We start from the raw sequence: 9,572 nt of genomic DNA on the forward strand, positions 1-9,572 counted from the left end.
TCCTCAAAAGTTGAAAGAAAGGTTTCATTCAGTTTGAGGACCTGCTAATGAACTGGTTAAGTGTTGCCGTCATTCCAGCCAATTTCTGAAGTTCCTTGGCCTTCTTTGGTATTGCTATCTCTTGTATTTCTTTAATTTCATCTGGATTTGCTTCAATCCCTTTGCGAGTAACCATGCACCTCAAGAACTTCCCCGTTCCTACCCCGAGAGCACATTTTGAGGCATTGAGGCGAAGTTGATGGGTTTTCAAGATGCTAAAAACTTCCCTTAGATTGGTGAGGTGGTTCGTAACAAGCCTACTTTTGACCACCATGTCATCTATATATGCTTCCACAGTCTGTCTGAGCTGGTCCTTGAACATCCAAGTCACCATCCACTGATAAGTTTCTCCGGCGTTTTTAAGGCCGAACGACATTACTTTATAGCAGTAAGTGCATCTTGGAGTGATAAATGTTGTCTTCTCTTGGTTTGGGCTAAACAAAGGTATCTGGTGTTAGCCGCTGTAGGCATCTAAAAAACTCATTCGCTCATGCCGAGCTGTTGAATCCATAAGCTGATCTATGTGAGACAAGGGAAAGTTGTTTTTCAGACAAGCTTTGTTAAGGTAAGTAAAATTAACACAAACTCTCCACTTGTCATTCTTCTTTTTTACTACGACAATATTGGACAGCCATTGCGGGTACTGGACCTCCCAAATTGCTCCTGCTACTAGGAGCTTATCTACGTCTACAATCACCGCTTCAGTGTGCTCAACTAAAGATCTTTTTCTCTTCTGCATGATAGGTCGAGCTTCAGGATTGACATTGAGTTTATGGCGAGAAAATTCAAGATCCAGGCTAGGAGTATCGTTGGCCGACCATGCGAATACCTCTATATTTTCCTTCAGCAAATCCAGTAACTGAAGTTTCTTATCAGCACCTAGCGAGGTACCAATAAGAAAATATTTTTTAGGGTTGCCTTCTTTCACCAAAACTTTCTCCAGATCTTCTACTATCTTCTCGGTTGGGGTTTCAACGACATCTTCCAGGACAGGATATTCTACAACTTTAACTATTTGAACCCGATTACAGAGTTGCTTAGTCTTCATGGCAACCATGAAACAATGTTTTTTTGCAACTTGGTCTCCTGAGATCTGTTCTACTCCATGCTCTGTTGGGAAGCGGATAAGCTGGTGATAGGTTGAGGGGACTACTTTTATCTGGTGAATCCAAGGATGGCGTTGTAAGATGATAGAGTGTTTATAACCAAAAATTCTATTTAAAGAGTGCTTGTCCCAGCTACTACAAGTAACACTATCCTGCCAAGCAGCCATTCGGGTTGAGAATTGAAGCTGATCAGCAAGGCTATCACTAGATTAAGATGCTGCTCATAGAGACCTAGCTTATTGAACAAATCAAAATACAAGATATCTGCAGCATTACCCTAGTCCACTAGGACTCGTTTCACATCAAATCGTTTTTCAATCCCCACAATTATAAACAAAGCAGCAATGTGGATGTTGAAAACCTTCTAAATCTTTCTCAATAAATGAAACGGTACATAAAGGAGATTTAGGTATCGTTCTAACATATTTTGGTGTAGGACCAACTGACATTACTTGTTGAATATGTGCAGCTTTTGCAATTTCCTCTTGAAGTACCTCCTCTCGCTCAAGACTAGCTGTGCCGTGGATTACATTGATGACCAGTCGAGGGGGATGCTCGGCATTTGATTATGGTGGGGGGTTTCCCTGTTCGGTCACGATCTTATCTGGATTGATGTACTCCTAAAGGTGCCTAACAGCTACCAGATCCTCCAAATGTTGTTTTAATGCTCTGCAGTTCTGGGTCTTATGGCCCCTGTCCTGGGGATAGGTACACCTTAGCTTTTGGTTGCGTTGAGCTGGGTCTCCTACTATCTTTGGTGGCCAAACAAAGTATGGTTCTCTCTTGATTTTCTCCATGCTATGGGAGATGGGTTCTTTGAACATCGTGATAATTGCTTCATGGGATTTAGACTTGTCTACCTCGTTTACTGTAACTTTTTGTGGTTTCCCTCAGTCTGTTAATCGTCGGTCTCCCTGGCTCGGCTGCCCAGCCGATGCCACTTCAATGGGAATCTAATAATCGTCGAGACGAGCGTACTACTCAATTTTGGCACGTAAATCCTCCAGTGTAGTGGCTAGACGCTTGGTAAGTGATTGCCTCAACTTGATTTCTAGTTGTAAACCATGCTTAAAAGATATTACTACCATCTGTTCACTGCAGACGTTTTCCTCCAAATCATTGTATTCTTCCCAGTACCTTCTCGCATAGTTACATAGTGTTTCCTTATTTTCCTTTCGGAGACCGAACAAGGTGTTTGGTTCCTTTGGGAGCTTGGTGTTCAAAACAAATCTAGCCAATAATTCTTCAGAGAGCTGCTTCCAGTCGTAGATCGATCCAGCAGGGAGACGATCGAACCACCAGAATCTGGACTCTGCCAAGCTGGATGGGAAGACCTTGCACATCAGTGCCTTATCTTGGTTCCATAAAGACATCATCTGCCAGTAGTGACTGATGTGTATGAGTGGATCTGTTTTCCCATCATATGGTGTGAATTTTGGTGGGGTGAATTTCTTGGGGGGTTTCATAGCTTTAATGTCTGGAGAGAAAGGAGAAGAGATGAGTTGATCCAGTGCTTGATGCTCCCTTTGATGAATAGTTCGATCAAGGTGCTAAGCTTGTCGCTCCTATTGCTACTCATTTGCTCTATTTTCGACCAACCAGGTACGGAGATCCTGAGGACAAAGAGGATACTTCATGTGCTAACTGACCATTTTTTGCCTTTTAGCCCTCTTTCGGCGTAAACCATAGGTGTGGCTGCTCTGTTTCACTTTGCACCGGAGTTGGCTGACTTTGCTGCCCAGAATCATTTCTAGGGACCTCCTTTGCTGGTGGTTCTAGGGATGGACTCCTCCGGTGCAGGTGAGAAAGTTTTGCATCGGTCATCTTCTCCACCCGGTCGCCTATTATCTTCTTGAGTTGTGCTTTCAATTCTTGCATCTCCATGCCTATAGAATCGATGATACAATCTCTATAATCTTTTTCCACCAGGAAATGGTAGGAAGAGCCACCAGCGAAGGGCTGGAGGTGCTCAACAGATGGTGGAATATCATCAATTCCCATTGCCGGAATCAGATGCAAAACTCGAACTCGAAGATGAATATCAAAACATTGTTTTCAATGAAGATCAGAAAGTCCACAAGTTGAAGATGTTGCTACTCTTGGATCTCCATAAAGATTGTCACCAATTGCTAGTTCACAATCTTTTCCAAGTTCAAGTTCAAGTTCCAATTCTTCATCTCCAAGTGCAACTCCAAGAAATATAAGAAGTCTTAGTGATGTGTATGCAAGATGCAATTTATGCATTGTTGAAACTGAAAATTTTGGTGAGAAGCAAGGTGAAAATACTCCAACTATGTGTGATAACAAGTCTGCTATTGTTATGACAAAGAATCTCGTCTATCATTCTCGTACCAAACACATTGCTATCAAACATCATTTCATTAGAGAAGCTATGGAAGATGATGATATTCAAATCAAGTATTGTAAGACTGAAGATCAAGTTTTAGACATTTTCACCAAAGCTCTACCAAGGGACAAGTTTACATTTTTTAGAGAAATATTGGGTGTCACACAATATGGCATTAAGGGGGAGTGTTAAAATTAATGTCATATTTACATTGCACACATTAGATACATTGGATACATTGGGTTCATGTATTCTTTGTATTCATGTATTTTTATATTCGTGTGTTTTATATTTATTAGGTTCATTGTCTAGATTATATTTATATACCTAGTTAGTTGTAAAAGGTTGTTCATTGAACTTATGTATAACATTCTCTATATAAAAGGATGTAAGCCTATGAGCAAAGAGATCAATAAGAGGAAAATTCAAGATCAGTACTAGTTAAATTCAATACAAAATAATAGTTCATTGTAGCAAGAGTTTTATCAAAAGCTAACAGTTAAACCAGCAAACACAAAAGAATAAATGGGGATTATATTGTTTTCTGTATTAGTAAAAATAAAGCAAGAGAATTTGAACAACCAAACAAATTACTTCTATTTCTTCTATTTGATACATGCATGGATGGAGATGAGAGAAGGGTGAGTTTTTGTAAATCTCAACTTTATTAACACACTAGCAAGGAACATTTGAAACTGACACAACTGCTTGCAGCCACACACTTCACACAACGGAAGCCATGCCTCCTTATTTGCCAAGCTTCATTATTTGCCAAGCTTCCAGGACTCAAGGGTTCATGATGAGGGGAAAGAGAGTAGGAACCACTGACTATATTATATATGCCAACAGAGCGATTGAGGTGAAGATAAAATTTTGGAGTGTTAACTTCGATGTTTGACCTAGTAGAGCATAACAAGACTTCGCATAACAAAAATGGTCCCCTTGGTGGATTTGATCATGTCTGCAACGAGTTGAAATTTCAAGTGTACAAACAAAACCACGGGAATAAAAGCAAATGCAACAATAGGAATAATAATCCATGTCTTATACCTTTCCACGAACACAAGATATAGTGTGGCACCAAAGGCTATCATGGTGGATAATATGCAAAGAAATAGGGTTGCGAGACCAAAAATTAATCTCCTAGGAAGGGTAACAAGAAAATCTTTTTCTGCATAACGAGAAGTGAGGATGGACACGAACCACAACACAGAAGTAATGGATAAGAAAAAAGCTAATGCATAAGATTATGAAGCATGCTTGTTTGTAAAAAATTGGATTGCCATTGCTATTGTTTCCACCTGGTACTGTAATTGCAGCTGCAAACACCATAGTAGCAATGAGAACGGCCACAATTGTGAATGCGTTTGCTGTGTCTTTCATCCAACGCTCTCCTTCTTTTACCAAATTTTTGTGTGTAGCAGTAAATAGTGATGCAGGTGTCATTCCCTTATCATTCCACTCTACTTTGCTTCGAGGCAATGTAAGTCCTTCCACTACCTGTATAAATTAAACCAGGTGGCTTAGAAATGAGAAAACAAAGTTACTATACTACATGAATATTATACTATATAATATTAAAATAATGTGGCAATGATCTTTTGTTTATATAGGCATTACTCAAATTAAATTGGTAATTATTTTATTTAATCAATAGATATTAGTCTCTTGTGGAGTCCGGAAAGATTACCTTATACCATTGCAATTCCCGCTGCATCTGTAGAGCTGCCCCAGCTTTAAGATACAGTTGTTGCTCAGGTGCCAACTTTCCAGCCAAATGTGGAGCATTGTTCTTTGATTTGTCCAATTATGATAAAAATATAGTTTTGGACTCCCCAACTTGATGTATGAGGTTGAACACTTTTTCTTGACGACACTCAATTGCTCGATGGAATATGTACTGTTCCTTTTTATTTTTAAGGAAAATCACATCAGGGTCTAAACTTAAAATCTCTTCAACAATTTCAACAATCCCACGAGATGTTGCTTTGAATAACGTGAGCCGAAATATCTCAATTGCATTTAAACAATTTGAGTATGCTATTTCCATGCAAAGGAATTTGACAAGCTTACATGCTTGATCATGTAACCGGTTTTGTTCCTCGATGTGCTTCCTACATGGCACTGTAATTAAAAGAATTGTACAGACATAACAATAATAATAAGAATAAGAATAAGAATAAGAATAGTCTAGCACGAACATAAAAATAGCATTCCCCCACTCCTTACATAAATAAGTGATTTTCCAAATCATCCAATGCAAAATTTTCTTTGCTGCACAACAATATACAAAAACCAAGTTAAAATGAGAGAGGACAAACAATAGTGACGAATTCCTACCAATTGAATTTTTAGTGATAAGGTTTTGAGTACACGGTACTGTAATTAAAAAGACTCATAAAGACGATGACAATAATCACTACAACAAAAACAATAATAATAATAATAATAATAATAATAATAACAATAATAATAATAATAGGCTAGCATGAACATAAAAATAGCATTCATCTACTCACATAAATAAGTGATTTCTCGAATAATCCAATGCAAAATGTTCTTTGCTGCACAATGATATACCAAAAAACCCAGCCAAAATCAGAGAGGTCAAACAATAGTGACGAATTAAGTTGTACCAATTGACTTTTGTGGCGAAAAGGTTTTGATAGTACACAAAGGCTTTGGTACCACAAGAGGTGAGAGGTCACCTAATATGATATTAAAACATTCAACTCAAAATTAATTAGTTATAATTAGAGAGGCTTTTATATTATATTAACCAAAATTAAGTGACTTAAATTAACATTGTCGTATTAAGTAGCAGAGGTTGAGCCTTTTATTTTTTTAATTATTATTTATTTTTTTAGGTTTCGTTCAATCTTAAGTATATTTTATAGTGATGCATCTATTTGGAGGACTTCAATTTCAAAACTTGCTCATTTTATTTACTTTTCATTATTTTTATTATTATTATTATTTTGAACTGATTCAAAACTTGCTCATTTAGATAGATTCGTAAAAACTCATGAATTACATTACTATCATTTAGAGTGTTATTTGTTATTTATTTTTATTTTTATTTTTATTTTTATTTTTTTGAGATCGGCAAAAGAAAATAACTTTATTGATGAAACATGAAAATATTACCCCAATAAAGACAAGGGATGCATGCTTTCGGTGTCAATTTAATTGGGATTTGTTTATTTCGCTGTGATGCTTATTGACTAAATGATCATAATTTGAATTAGAGTCTTTGCCGTAGTGGTTATATAATACCACTTTGTACTATGAGATTGTTGGTTCAAATTTTATGGAGAATAATTTGATATATCCTTGAATTATTTTTTTCTCAGAGTTGTATCGAGTAATTGTTAGGCGTAGTGGTTTCTTTGCAGGTTGAAATATGTGGTTTTTGTTGGAAAAAATTGGTGACTTTAATTAAATATTAAAGTGGGTCTCAACCATCTATTGTGTTGGGTCCAAGTGGGTCTAGATACTTTGCAATGAGATCTTTACACCACAAATAGTATAGCCAAAACCATTGAAAATTGAATGAGAAATTGCCCAATGAAGTTAGCTTCATGAAAGAGTTAATGGGGTTTGTAACTCCTGCCTTTATTGCAGAGTTTAATAGTGCATTAATGGGGTTTGTAACTCCTGCCTTTATTGCAGAGTTTAATAGTGCATTAATGGGGTTTGTAACTCCTGCCTTTATTACAGAGGTTAATGGTGCATTAGTGACCAGCCATAAAGGCTGGAGGCTTCTCCTCTCTCCCTTATACATGTATAAATTGAGACCCTCCTGTCAAGTCTCCAACACATAAATTGTTTCTTCCATTCTTTAGTCAGTTTGCCAGAAAGTTCCTACTGTGAGAGAGTGTTGCCACTGTTTTTGTTCGCTAAGCTAGACAGAGAGTGTTTCTGCCGTAGCTGGTTTTTGACCATCGTATCCTGGGAGACAGACGCTGGGATTCCTCAAGCACTCGACCCGTGAAGCGGCGAATTCTGTTTTAAGGAAACTGCTACCGTGCAGGTTTCGGTTTGGTTTCTTTACCATTTTATTGTTTTGTATTTTTCTGTTGAAATTTAGTTGTAATTATCAGCATGTGTTCTTAGTATATATTTAATTTTGTTTTCTTCATAAATCTATTTATTAATTTCACAAGATGAACAACAAGCTTAAAACAGATTTTTATATATTTTTTCTATGAAATTGATCGAATAGATTTATATAGACAATTGTATAATGTTATTAGGAGCTGTTGCGGAATTGCTCCCTATTTCAATGATTGTAAATTATGCAATGTGATTCTCTAATTGCTTAGTTTAATTGGAATGATCTGTCATAATTTGTATACTTAATTATATTAATCTGATCTTATTTTATGCGTATGGTTCATCATTTCCCTTCTTTGATTTGCATGAATTTTAAGGTTATAAAATATAATTTATGGATATTGCAATTTTGACATGCTAATTCTATTTTAGGTTTTAATTTGTTACATGCTTATTATTTTCTCGACTAGATTACATGATTTAATCTTTAGAATTCTTTTCATGTTAATTGCTAAATGGTTATTGGTTTCTAACAATTATTTAATAATTATTTTATAACTCATGGCAATAAATTTAATTTTAGTATTTGAGATCATAAATTTTAAGGTTTGTAACTTGTGTATTTATTTCCATGAATAGTGTGTGATTTAATTGGATGAATTAAAGTTTTGTAATTTATGTAGAAGTTATAAGGTTTTGTAACTTGTATAGTATCTTAATTCCTTAGTTATTTTGCTATTCTATGATTTCCTAGAAGGTTAAATAATATCTGATTGTATGTACAATTGCTTTAGATTAGTTGCTTTATATTATGTTGTCGTTTGCTACTAACTCTCTTTGTAGGCATACTTAAGCGTAGAAAGGAATTGTTTAACGACCCTGTATGAATTTTTGAAAAAAAGGCCAAAAACCTTTGTATAAATTCTACAAATGTGGGGGTGTCATGCAAAAGGCGGGAATACCTAAACCCAAGAGGGTTAGGATAAGCCTAAAAATCCGTTCACTTTGTATTCAACGGTTATGCACAATATAGCAGTGCATATCGTCATGTGGTAATGGTTGATTGAGGACCTTCTTCATCAGGTAATCGCCGATGAGCTCGAGGTCGGAGGGACAGAACCTATACCCTGGTGGGACAGAATCACGATTGAATTTTTTGTTGTTGTTGGCATTGTTGCTCAAAGTTTGCTTTTCTTCTTTTTCTTCTATATATATATATATATATATATATATATATTGACTGGAGAGGGAAAGGAAGTAAAAAAAAAAAAGAAGAGTAATTGAGTGAAAGAAAGACAATCCTATCTCTTCACAACTCTTTTCTACTTTCTACGACGTTTTTGTTGTGGATTCTCAAAAATATTTGCATGTTAATGCTCAATCGTCGTTGAGAAGTCAATTTTTATTACTATTTCTTTGAGTTATTATTATTTGTTCTTTCTTGAAGAGTGAGTGAAGAAGAGTGGTGTTCTTGAAAGAGACCAACAATGGAGTTTGATGAACAAGTGGAGGCCACTGTTAGAAGAATCCACAACATCGGTATCCCTACAAATCAACTGTAAGAACAAGAAGAAAAAGAAGAAAAGCAAACTTTGAGCGACAATGCCAACAACAACAAAAAATTCAATCGTGATTCTGTCCCACCAGGGTATAGGTTCTGTCCCTCCGACCTCGAGCTCATCGGCGATTACCTGATGAAGAAGGTCCTCAATCAACCATTACCACATGACGATATCATCGAAACCAATCTTTATATGCATAATCCTGATTATTTTACAGGTTTTCTTCTGAGACACAGAGATGAATAACGGGTTTGCAGTCACTTACAAACTCCACTGCGACAAGATTGAGAGCAATCGCCATAAGACACTCTTGGCGAACTGCCAAATCAATTTCTGGTGATATGAATTAATTGATTCACTCTCTAATTGCAGGTGAAAAAGGTCGTCATAGCAAAAAGCACAGATCTTCTTCCAAGGTTCTTCCATTTCCTCTATTTGTCTATGTTTTGATTTTGCTTTTCC

The sequence above is a fragment of the Camellia sinensis genome, chromosome 1 (assembly GCF_055761805.1).
Source record: "Camellia sinensis isolate YWXY chromosome 1, ASM5576180v1, whole genome shotgun sequence".
NCBI classification, from domain to species: Eukaryota; Viridiplantae; Streptophyta; class Magnoliopsida; order Ericales; family Theaceae; genus Camellia; species Camellia sinensis.